Source organism: Myotis davidii, unplaced genomic scaffold (genome assembly GCF_000327345.1).
Source record: "Myotis davidii unplaced genomic scaffold, ASM32734v1 scaffold11, whole genome shotgun sequence".
NCBI classification, from domain to species: Eukaryota; Metazoa; Chordata; class Mammalia; order Chiroptera; family Vespertilionidae; genus Myotis; species Myotis davidii.
In genome coordinates, this window is record NW_006285791.1 from 3,444,728 (window position 1) to 3,456,220 (window position 11,493).

The 11,493-nt window shown below is 40.2% G+C and overlaps 1 long non-coding RNA gene across 1 annotated transcript in view; it reads right to left on the reverse strand.

Moving 5' to 3' along the window:
* The window catches only part of LOC107182004, a 14,500-nt gene extending 13,510 nt beyond the window's left edge, over nucleotides 1-990 (reverse strand). Inside the window, exon 1 of the long non-coding RNA XR_001512724.1 lies at nucleotides 979-990. This is a non-coding gene — a long non-coding RNA (uncharacterized LOC107182004). The remainder of the gene's footprint in view (nucleotides 1-978) is intronic.
* Between the last annotated feature and the right edge of the window lie 10,503 nt (nucleotides 991-11,493).

Consider the following 11,493-nt stretch of genomic DNA (forward strand, 5'->3'; position numbering starts at 1 on the left):
CCCATTTGACCCAGTAATCCCACTTCTAGGAATATAACCCAAGAAACTAGAAACCCCCATCAGAAAGGATATATGCACCCCTATGTTCATAGCAGTACAATTCACCATAGTTAAGATTTGGAAACAGCCTAAGTGCCCATCAGTAGATGAGTGGATTAAAAAACTGTGGTACATCTACACAATGGAATATTATGCTATGGTAAAAAAAAGAAGGAGTTTTTACCATTTGCAACAGCATGGTTGGAACTGGAGAGCATTATGCTAAGTGAAATAAGCCAGTCATAGAAAGATAAATATCACATGATCTCACTCATTTATAGAATATAATGAACAGCATAAACTGATGAACAAAAACAGATCCAGAGACAGAGAAGCATCGATCAGACCGTCAAACTTCAGAGGAAAGGTAGGGAAAATCCAGCCCGCCTCAGTGTGCGGAAATTCCATACATTTGTACTTTCTCAGTGACACAATCTGTCTCCAGTCGAGATTGTAATCCCTGCAATTTCCATGGTGCTAGTAACTATGGAGAAGTGTCTGAAGCACAGAAGTTCTTCACCCTGTCTATAATCCCAGACTTTTCTACCAAGCTTTATATTGAGACCAACTGTCTTGCTTAGGCACAAACATTAATCAGATAAAATGTTAATTTCTCATTTTCCCCTCTCAACTGACTTTTTCTTTGTTATCTCTTTATCACATATTTTTTTGTATGGGGGTAAGGGGGAGAGATCAACCAAAGGACTTATATGCAAGCATATAAGTCTAACCAATTGTCACAGAAAACAGTGGGGGGAATGGGGGGTAACGTGGGAATAAGGACACGTATGTAATAACTTAATCAATAAAAAAAAATTTTAAAAATGCTCTCAAATATCTGCCTAATTTGGCCTGCTCCCTCATCTTACTTAATTTTTTCAAATCAAATTGCAAAGAAACATGTCTACAATATTTAAAATTGCAACCACCATTCACTACATTCCTTATAATTCATTGCTTAATTTTTCTCCATGTACCTTTTTTATTGGTGTCCTCCATCAGAAGTTAAACTTCAAAGACACAGATTATGGTATTCACTGTTTATAACCAGTGTGTTGTATAATCAGTGTCTGCTATAGAGTAGGTAGTCAACAGATATTTATTGAATGAATACAATAAGTTGAACTTATTGAAATTATAATAATCCTCCCCTCCCCCAAGAAAGATGATTTACATATTCTTTTAGGAAAAATAACATTACCTTTTGTTTTATTCAACATCTTTCTATTGTATTTTCTTTTCTGTTATGCTCCTTATGCTCTAATACACTCATACATAAAACACAATATATTACCTTGAAGGATTCCATTTCTAACTATGCAGACATAAGTATATGTAGATATCATAATGATAGGAATAAATATTTTTGCATATTTAGGTTTTAATTTCCTCCAGCAACTCTATGGAGAATAGATTTGAGAGGGACAAAACCAGAGACTGGGAAAAAATCATATTTAAAAGAAAATACAAAAAATATGTGATAAAGAGATAACAAAGAAAAAGTCAGTTGAGAGGGGAAAATGAGAAATTAACATTTTATCTGATTAATGTTTGTGCCTAAGCAAGACAGTTGGTCTCAATATAAAGCTTGGTAGAAAAGTCTGGGATTATAGACAGGGTGAAGAACTTCTGTGCTTCAGACACTTCTCCATAGTTACTAGCACCATGGAAATTGCAGGGATTACAATCTCGACTGGAGACAGATTGTGTCACCGCGAAAGTACAAATGAATGGAATTTCTGCACACTAAGGCAGGTTGAATTTTCATTAAATTACGAGGCAGGTCCGTGCCTATTAACTCCATGGGGGCCAACACTGACCTTCTAGAGTTTATTTAGGAACCAAGGAAGCAGTGGAAATAGGGGTAAGGTTAAGTGTGGTGAGTTGGTGACAGACCATCTTTAAAAAACTGATTTGTTAAATGTCTGAAAGGAACATTGGAGATTTAGGCTAATCTCATTTTTTCAGGTGGGACAACATTCCTCCACCACAACCACCCCTCCCTAAGCCCCACCCCCAGGGAAGAGGGGACCTGCTGCAGACACATAGCTGGTCCCCCAGAGACCTAGGACTAGAATATGGGTCTCTGACACTCTGTCCAGTGACTTTCCCATCACATCAGGGAATCCAGGTTCCCTCAGCTTTAATGACAAAAGTGGTCACAAGATGGTCATCAAGTGATTGAGAAACATCCATGTGGCAAAAGAAGAACCTCTCTTCAGTCTAATCTAGTTGAACGTCTGCTGGGTGCCATGTGCTATGTCAGGGTTTTCATATGTAATCCTCTCAACAGCCTTACTTGATGCCAATTATCCCAATTTACAGATGGGAAAACTGAGGCTCAGACTGACAAAAATGCTTGGCCAAAGCCTCCCTGCTGAGCATTCACAGAGCTGGAATTTGAACACAGGACTCTCTGACTCCATAACCAACATTTTGTGTTATTGGAGAGTCTATAGTTCTGATCAGATTCATCTCACAAGCCATGTTGGTTATATCTGTTTGACATGGCTCCTCCAAAAGGAGTTTTTGCTGAGTTCAAGGTCAGAGAGGAGTGCTGTGATGGATTAGTGGAGTCTGTCACAGGAGTGCACAGGTAGCATATGAGTGCCCTGCATTTGTCATTGTGCTGAAGCTCACATATGCCAAGACCCACTGCATCACACCTTAGGATTTGTCCCTGAGGCTGCCTGCTCTTGCCTGTGATGGTCATGCAGTCTAGTCTTATTCTAAAAAATATAAAAAAATAAAAAAAATAAAAATAAAATAAATTTAATTTTTTTAAAAAAAAGTCTGGGATGGAAAAAATAAATGTGGAGTTCTCAATATGTTTGTGGTAGTTTAAACTATAAGAACAAATGAGACAGCCCAGGATAATATACAACATCAGAATAATAGTGAAGCAAAGAATAATACTATGAGAATAAGAACTTGGAACACTTGTAAAAGGGGGAATAATTTAATAGAGAAAATAAAATGTCAGAAAGTCCATCCCCATAAAAGACGGCATAGTGCACATGTGGTATAATGTGGTAAACCAAGAGAATAGGGAATGTCAAGAATGAAAAAGAAAGCAGTATTCCCAACCATGGGAGATAAGCTCAGTCCAGACAGCAACATTTCCATTGTATTCAAAATTAGGCAACTCAATGACTACCTAAGCTGTTTCAGTGCCATGGAGAGAGAAGCAGCCAGCCTGCAGGGCATTGGGTGTGGCAACAAAGCTTTATTTCATTACAAATAAAAATAAGAGTGATAAGCTTGAATACATTTAGATGCTAAGAGGAAGAAGTACAAAGGGGAATGTAAAGATTCAGTAGAGTGATTAACAGGGTGGAGCATTGTGGAAACATTGGCGTGAAATAAAGAGCTAAATTGAGGGGGCTAAGAGGAATAGTAGTGATTTTAGGTGTGGATGTAAATTGGCTTCTAGGAAGAACACTAGATAGCTGGTGTAAATTGACTCTGATGGTCTCATTTTTTTATTTAATAAAGGAGCTAAGTTTTTGCCAATAATTGTAGGTAGAGGGTTTTCATACTAAGCATCAGGCATCTGTAAAATGTTGGAATATTCATAGAAGGAGATGGAAGAGGATGATAGCATAGAACAAGTAATAGGAATAAAGCCACCAATTTCTTGGGGATCCAAACTGCACAGTTGTGTAATATCCTCCAATAAACCTCAGCTGTCCACATCTGCCAGTGATAAGCCCAGCATTGCCATTGAATCTGAGTCAAATTTTTCCTAGGAAAGTGCAGTAAAATAAATATCACAAGATAATTGAGAGACCTGAGGTGAAGGAAGTAGAATCAATGATCTGGGTGGGCCAGGAAAGGAAGAGATGCCAGCAGGAGTTGATAGATGAGAAAAGGATTAAGGAATTGAAAAATATTTAGGCTTTCAAGCAAAGAGTAGAAATAACATGTGTTAAATCATGGGAGAATTGGAAGGTTGAGAATATAAAGTCAGAGAGAGGGTATAGACTTTCTCAGGTAGATTTGTTCCAGATCATTTCACATTCAAGAAATTGGTAATGAGAGGGATAAATTTTGTGAGACTTAAGGATGTCCATAAATTTGAGGATAGGTAAGATTTGGGATCAAAAAACAGAAGAAAAAAAGAAAAGAAAAACAACAACATAGAAATGTCCTAGTTTAAATTCTAGATAAGAAATCTGACTGAGAGAAATAACTTGTTTGAAGTCACATAGCTACTAATGGTAGAATCCTGAATAGAGTAAAATCCTTTTGATGACTAAAGTAGATTTTTAAAAATATTGGCTCTTGTTACCTAATATTGGGGAGTATGTTGATTCTTTTTTTCTCTGAAATTTAGGAATCAATCACCTGAGGTAAGTGCTGGTATCTTTGTGAACAATATATATCTTAGAAAAAATTAAGCAACAGTAAAAAGATTTAAAATATGCTTTTTCTTTGCTCATGACTTCATTTGTGATTAATAGCCCCCTTTCCCATTTGCATATATACCTTATGACTGACCAAGTTGTTAAGTGAGATATTTGGATGAAATTTATTATTGTCTTGTATTACTTTCAAATACTAGTCAATGAGGAAATGTGATAAGTATATTATTTTAAAAATTCTTAAATTTGCATATTGAGCTGTGAGGATTTTTATAGTGTTGTTGCAAATATTTTTTCCATGTTTTCTATGTGTATTGAAAGTTATTCTAAAATTTCAGAGTTGCTGATTATCTATCTCTTATAAAAAGAAAAGTACTTTAACAGCAGTGTTAACAAGTGATGCTGTGTACAAATGTGCACATGTTATCATCACTTTGACAACAGGTGTCTTATCTCTGTGGAGAACACAGAACAGGTGCCACAACTTGCTGAGCTGACTTTCACTGTATGTTTTTAGTTAGCTTTCAGGAGATAAATGCAATTGCCTCCTCACCTCCCAAAGAAGGAATTTCATAAGCACATGGCAAATGACTAAGACTAATATTATAAAATCAATTGTCACATGATTTGTGTAGGGAGTGGCTATAGGGTTAAGCCTCGGACTGACCTGTTGGTAAAGCCACAAACAAGTACTAGCTTAGAGGGCACAGCCCTCTTAGTATAATTAAGCTTGACCTTATGACGCTCCCTAGATCCTATCTGGGTAGATAATGGGCTATGGGAGGTGCAGCAAGTGCTGCCAAACAAGTGAAACTCACAAGAACATTGTAACTATGGTGACCACTGCCTGTGTTACCTCTGGGTATAAAATAAAGGCTCAGCTTGCTGTCTGGGTCTTTCTCTGTGGCTTCAGCCAGGCACAAGAGATCTACTTAGACCAGGGGTGGGCAAACTTTTTGACTCGAGGGCCACAATGGGTTCTTAAACTGGACCAGAGGGCTGGAACAAAAGCATGAATGGAGTGTTTGTGTGAACTAATATAAATTCAAAGTAAACAGCATTACATAAAAGGGTACGGTCTTTTTTTTTTTCAACAGTTTTATTCATTTCAAACGGGCCGGACAAACCCTTGGCTGTGCTGGTCTGGCACCTGTGGTGCCCAATGTGGGGAAGGACGCTCCAGTGAAGCACATGCAGAAAGTAAAAAGGAAGGTAAGGAGCAAAGTTTAGTAATAACGAGGTGTAAAACATGTGAAATTTGGGATTGCAGGAAAAGAATTTATACTTATTCATGCTTAAGGCCATGCTCCAAGCATGGGGCTGTTCTGTGAGGTATCAACAGCTTTTTGATTTCTTGGATTTTGTTAGTAAAACCTACCCATGGTTTCCTGAGGAAGGAAAGGTAAATGTAGAGACATGGGAGACGGTAGGAAAGCAACTTGGAGAGATCATTTTGTAGCTGAAGGTCCAGGGAGAATTCCTCTCTCTACTTTCAGTCTGTGGTCCCTAATTCGGGACTGCCTAGAGCCCACTCCCAAAAGGGAATGGATGAATGTGGCAGGGGAACTAAGATGGATAGTGGAAGGTTACCAGAGGCTTAATATTGTCACAAAGGCTTCTCTCTCACCTGGAGACTAATTATTATGGAAGTATTATATTCATGTTTGTGCTGACATTGGATCAGCCTACGTTCGAGGAATAGTATTAGCCACCGCATTAAAGGAGATGTTACTCACTGGTCAGCAGAAAAAGAAAGGGGGCTGCTTTAACTGTGGCAAACTAGGGCATTTTGCTAAAAACTATAATGTTAGAAATAGAAGTCAAAGGGTTACAGAGAGTAGAAACAAGCAACCTGGACTATGTCCAAGATGCAGAAGAGGAAAGCATTGGGCAAATGAATGCCACTCCAAGACTGATGTAGATGATAATCCAATGCCTCCTAAGCAGGGAAACTTCAAGCAGGGCCAGCCCGGGTCCCACCAAACAGTGGGGTCCTTATCCTTGACCCCACTGCGGCCTTTCCAGCCAACTCAGTACACCTTTATCATGCCACCCCGGGAAATGCAGGATTGGCAAGTTCTACTTGGGGTGATAGATCAGGACTCAGGCAATAGTGGAAAGAGCCAATCCTACTCTTAAAATGCAATTATAAAAACAAAAAAAGGGGGGAGAAGAATGTTACGCATTAAAATTTTTTTAATTACAATGCAGAGAGTTGTATAGTGGCCAAAAGGCACCAGACTTCCCTTGCAATAGTCTCTACCAAGGTAGCCCGGTGGAAGGATGCACAAACCAGACAAGAGTTTTACCAGATCTAGTAATGATGTGGGAAACAGATTGTGTTTTGTATCTTTCCAAAAGGAGCAGTGCAGCCAATTTGGGTACCAGAGCGTTATGTGCATTTTCATTTAGTAGAAAAATGTTACTGTAGTTTGATTTCTCTCCTATTGCTGTGTTGCATTGGCATTGTTTGGTTAATAGCCATGTCTGGGTTTTGCATGGGCATTGTTTTGTTATTGTTTTAATAGCCAGAGTTTTGTTCTTGATGTTTAAGTTTTATTTTCATTATAGTAGCTTAAAAACAAAAGAAAGGTGAGATGTAGGGAGTGGCTATAGGGTACAGCCTCAGACTGACCTGTTGGCAAAGCCACAAACAAGTCCCAGTTTAGAGGGCACAGCCCTCTTAGCATAATTAGGCTTGACCTTATGATGCTCCCTAGATCCAAACTGGGTAACTAATGGGCTGTGGGAGATGCAGCAAGTGCTGCCAAAACAAGTGAAACTCACAAGAACATTGTAACTATGGTGACTACTACCTTGTTTATCTCTAGCTATAAAATAAAGGCTCAACTTGCCTTCTGGATCTCTCTCTGTGGCCTCATCCAGGCACACGAGACCCATCCATCTAGACCCAGCTTATTCTCTTTGTTTGTCTTTTCTTTAATCCATTTCCCCCATTCCCCATCTCCCCCTCAGGATCACCAAACCCTTGACTGTGCTGGCCCAGCACAGATTTGAATTTAGCACATCTTGACTCTTTTTTTTTTTTTTAAATATATTTTATTGAGTTTTTACAGAGAGGAAAGGAGAGAGATAGAGAGTTAGAAACATCGATGAGAGAGAAACATCGACCAGCTGCCTGCTGCACACCCCCCACTGGGGATGTGCCCGCAACCAAGGCACATGCCCTTGACCGGAATTGAACCTGGGACCTTTCAGTCCGCAAGCCGACGCTCTATCCACTGAGCCAAACTGGTTTCGGCCACATCTTGACTCTTTATAGCAGTGGTTCCCAACCTTGGCTGCACATTAGAATCACCTGGGAATCTTTTTAAAATCCTGATTTCTGGGCCTCACCTTCCAGAAATTCAGTTTCTTTGTTATGGTAGAATTTAAGCCAGTGGTTCTCAACCTTGGTTGCACATTAGAATCACCTGGAATCTTTTTTAAAATCCCGATTTCTGGGCCTCATCCTCTGGAAATTCTGTTTCTTTGTTACTAATGTTGTGGCCCCACCCCATAACAAAGAAACAAAATTTCCGGAGGTTGAGGCCCAGAAATCAGGATTTTAAAAAGATTCCCAGGTGATTCTAATGTGAAGCCAAGGTTAAGAACCACTGCTTTATAGGGAGGGAGATTCTCTTTTGCAGTAATAATATCAATAATGTAATGTAATCTATTGAGTATATAATAAATTTTGGCTGATACATTTAAATTCTAATCCTTTTATTAGATAACTATTGTATTTTAATTAGTAAGTAACTTTAAGCCCCAATACTTGAAAACACAAGATACAATAAATCTATGTCATGGAAATATTAACAATTTTAAGACAACAGATTTATTAGGCATTTAAAGCATATGCATTTATAAAAGTATTTGAGTAGGTACGTATGCTTGGCTTTATATGAGACTTAGAATTTTGGAAGCATATTCCAGGTGGAGGAATCATGGGGGTATGAAAGAGAAAAGCACTTTTGGGAATAACAGCTAATTTTGAATTAATGGAGCATAGAATGTGTACAAAATAGGGACAAAGGCAAAACTAAGACTAAACTGGAGGTAGGCAGGGGCTAGATCCTGAAGCAATCATTGATTAGTTATAAAGTTACAATGTAAGCCTATCAACAAGGATAGAAAACAGAAATAGCATTATGAACAAAAGTTGAACTAAAATTTAAATTCACGAATCACATATTATTAATATTTTTTAATTTTTATTGATTTCAGAGATGAAGGGAGGGGAAGAGAGAGATAGAAACATCAATGATTGTGGGGAAGCATGGGACTTGGTTGGAAAGTCTGTAAGGAGGATTCTCCGAAAGTTTGGGAGCCTAGAGGGACCTTGCCGAAGGTGGCAGCCCCTGCCTTGACTTTCTAAACAAGCCTGAGCTCCCGGGTGTTTTACTAGAATCTCTATGTTTAACCTTTAGACATGACCTTGAAGAAGCATGTGCTTTCTCGAGGATAGTTACCCTGCTGATAGTATTTTAGTTCAAGCTGTTGCTACAATAAAAGCCTAAAGAGGCAGGTGAATGGGCTATCTGGTTCCTTTAGCCAAGTAGTCCCTTAGCCCTCTCTTTCACAGAAACATGTGTCAGTGTAATCATTCATCCATTGCTCAGGGTCTGTTGGTCAGTCCTGGCAAATGATGAGAGGGAATCATTGATCAGCTGCCTCCTGCATGCACCCTACTGGGGATCAGGCTCAAAACCAGGCATGTGCACTTGATCAGAATCAAATCCAGGACCCTTCAGTCCACAGGCTGATGCTCTATCCACTGAATCAAACCAGCTAGGGCCACATATTATTTACATGGGAACTATGGTGAAAGTATTATCTCTTTTTCCAACTAATGAAAACACAAATTTTATCTCAAAAGACATGCTTCTTAAAATTGTGTGGCTTCTCATTTCTTAACCTATTTGATTATTATTCAGTATTGCATAGTATTAAACATTATAATCATTGAAATTCTTTCCCATTGGCCTGTATCTATATAATAAAAGGCTAATATGCAAATAGACCAAACAGCAGAAGGATTGGTCATTATGACATGCACTGACCACCAAGGGGCAGATGCTCAATGCAGGAGTTGCCCCCTGGTGGTCAGTGCACTCCCACAGGGGGAGTGCCACTCAGCCAGAAGCCAGGCTTATGGCCAGTGAGCACAGCGGCCATGGTGGGAGCCTCTGCCACCTCCACAGCAGCACTAAGGATGTCTGACTGCCAGCTTAGGCCTGCTTCTTCAGACATCCCCTGAGGACTCTCGGAATGCAAGAGGGTGCGGGGCTGGGTTGAGGGATCCCATCAAGTGAACAATTTCCATGCACCAGGCCTCTAGTTAATATATAATGTCTAATCTTTTCTTCAAGGCCTCCTTCAAAATTGTGTTTCCAGCAGAACATAATTTTTCTACTGCCCTTTCTTGAATTATATTCAGTGAATAAGTGTATCAACTGCCCTAATAACCTTACTTTGGTTACCATGATTTCTCCCTGTGGCACACACTTACAGCCTTTTCTATATCTCCACTTATCAAAACCTACTTATGTCATTAGATCAACTCCCAGGAAAATGCTACTTTTTATGTGAAGTTCTGATCAATCAAGAAGAATTAGTCTTCTTTTTTTTCTCCTACAGATGTGTATAATCCTTTATTCCAAGACTAGTATTGCTTCCTTCTTTCATTATATATATATATATCTCCAAACCTCCTATACAAGGTGTTAACTTATTAAGAGATCTCTGGTCCTGGCCACTGTGGCATCCCCCAACGTCATCTTCTTTGTTCAGTTCTCAATTTCTGCATCTCTTTCTGGTATATCTAGGATGATTAATCTCCACTAAATATGCAATCTAGTCTCACTGTCAAGAAAAGTTCTGAACAAACCAACATTCAGGCATAATGTATTTAAGGCATTAAACTCATTCATCCTGGCCCTGATATATTCTGTTTTACACTAAAACACCATGAAACTCATTACCAGTTATCTGATATAGTTACCCAGTTGATATTTCCTTTATTCCTTTATCCTTGACTATTCTGTTAGTCTTTATGGTCAGGAATAATGTCTTCAATCTTTTAGTTTCTACCCAGCACATTGATTATTCAAATCAGTGGACAGCAAATGTTTCATTAAATATTTGTTGAATGAATGAATGATTAGAGCCTGTGCAGGAATCAATAAAGACTTGGTGGAGATACATAGGTTGCCATTGTGCCTGTTTTCCTTCTGATCAGAGGCCCTGTGATTGGTGAGGAATGGATCTGCCAGAGGAAATTCTGCCCTCTCTATGTGATAAAGGGAAAGAAGAAAGAGTCTTATTATGAACTAAAGGCCCCGTGCATGGATTTGTGCACCAGTGAGATCCCTCAGCATGGCCTGCGGGGATCGGGCTGAAACTGGCAGTGCAAAATCCCCAGAGGGATATAGTAGTGCATGAAGTGGCAGGCGGCCAGGAAGGAGCCTAAGCCCGGGACAGGTGCTGGACCACTCTCGCTTATCCTTGCCCTGCTGTGCCTGCTGCCATTGCTCGGTAGGCTCATTGCCTCTCTGCTGCGGTCTCCGTGCTCATCCTAGGACGATGACAGCTCTCCTATGACTGAGAAGCAGCTGTGGGCTCACACCTAGTTAGTCCTGATGCCAGTCCTGTTCCTGGTCCTGGTCTGGATGGGGGAAGGGCTCATAGGGGGAGTGTCTGTGGGAGAGGCTCATGCCGCCACAGCTATGCTCCCCAGCAGTGAGGCCAGTGTCTGGTGCCTGTGGGTCAGCTGAGTGGCGTTCTCACTATGGGAGCACACTGACCACCAGGGAGCATCTCCTGTATTGAGTGTCTTCCTCCTGGTGGTCAGTGTGCATCATAGCAACCAGTTGAATGGCCAAATGGTTGCTTAGGCTTTTATATTTATACTAGAGGCCCAGTGCATGAAATTTGTGCACTGGAAGGGAGGGGTCCCTCAGCCCGACCTGTATCCTCTCACAGTCCGGGAGCCCTGCTGTCAATAACCCCAAATAGGTAGGCCCCGCCCACTCAACTGGGGCTCCGCGATGAATTGCCCCTGCAGAGGGAGGCCCCGCCCACCCCC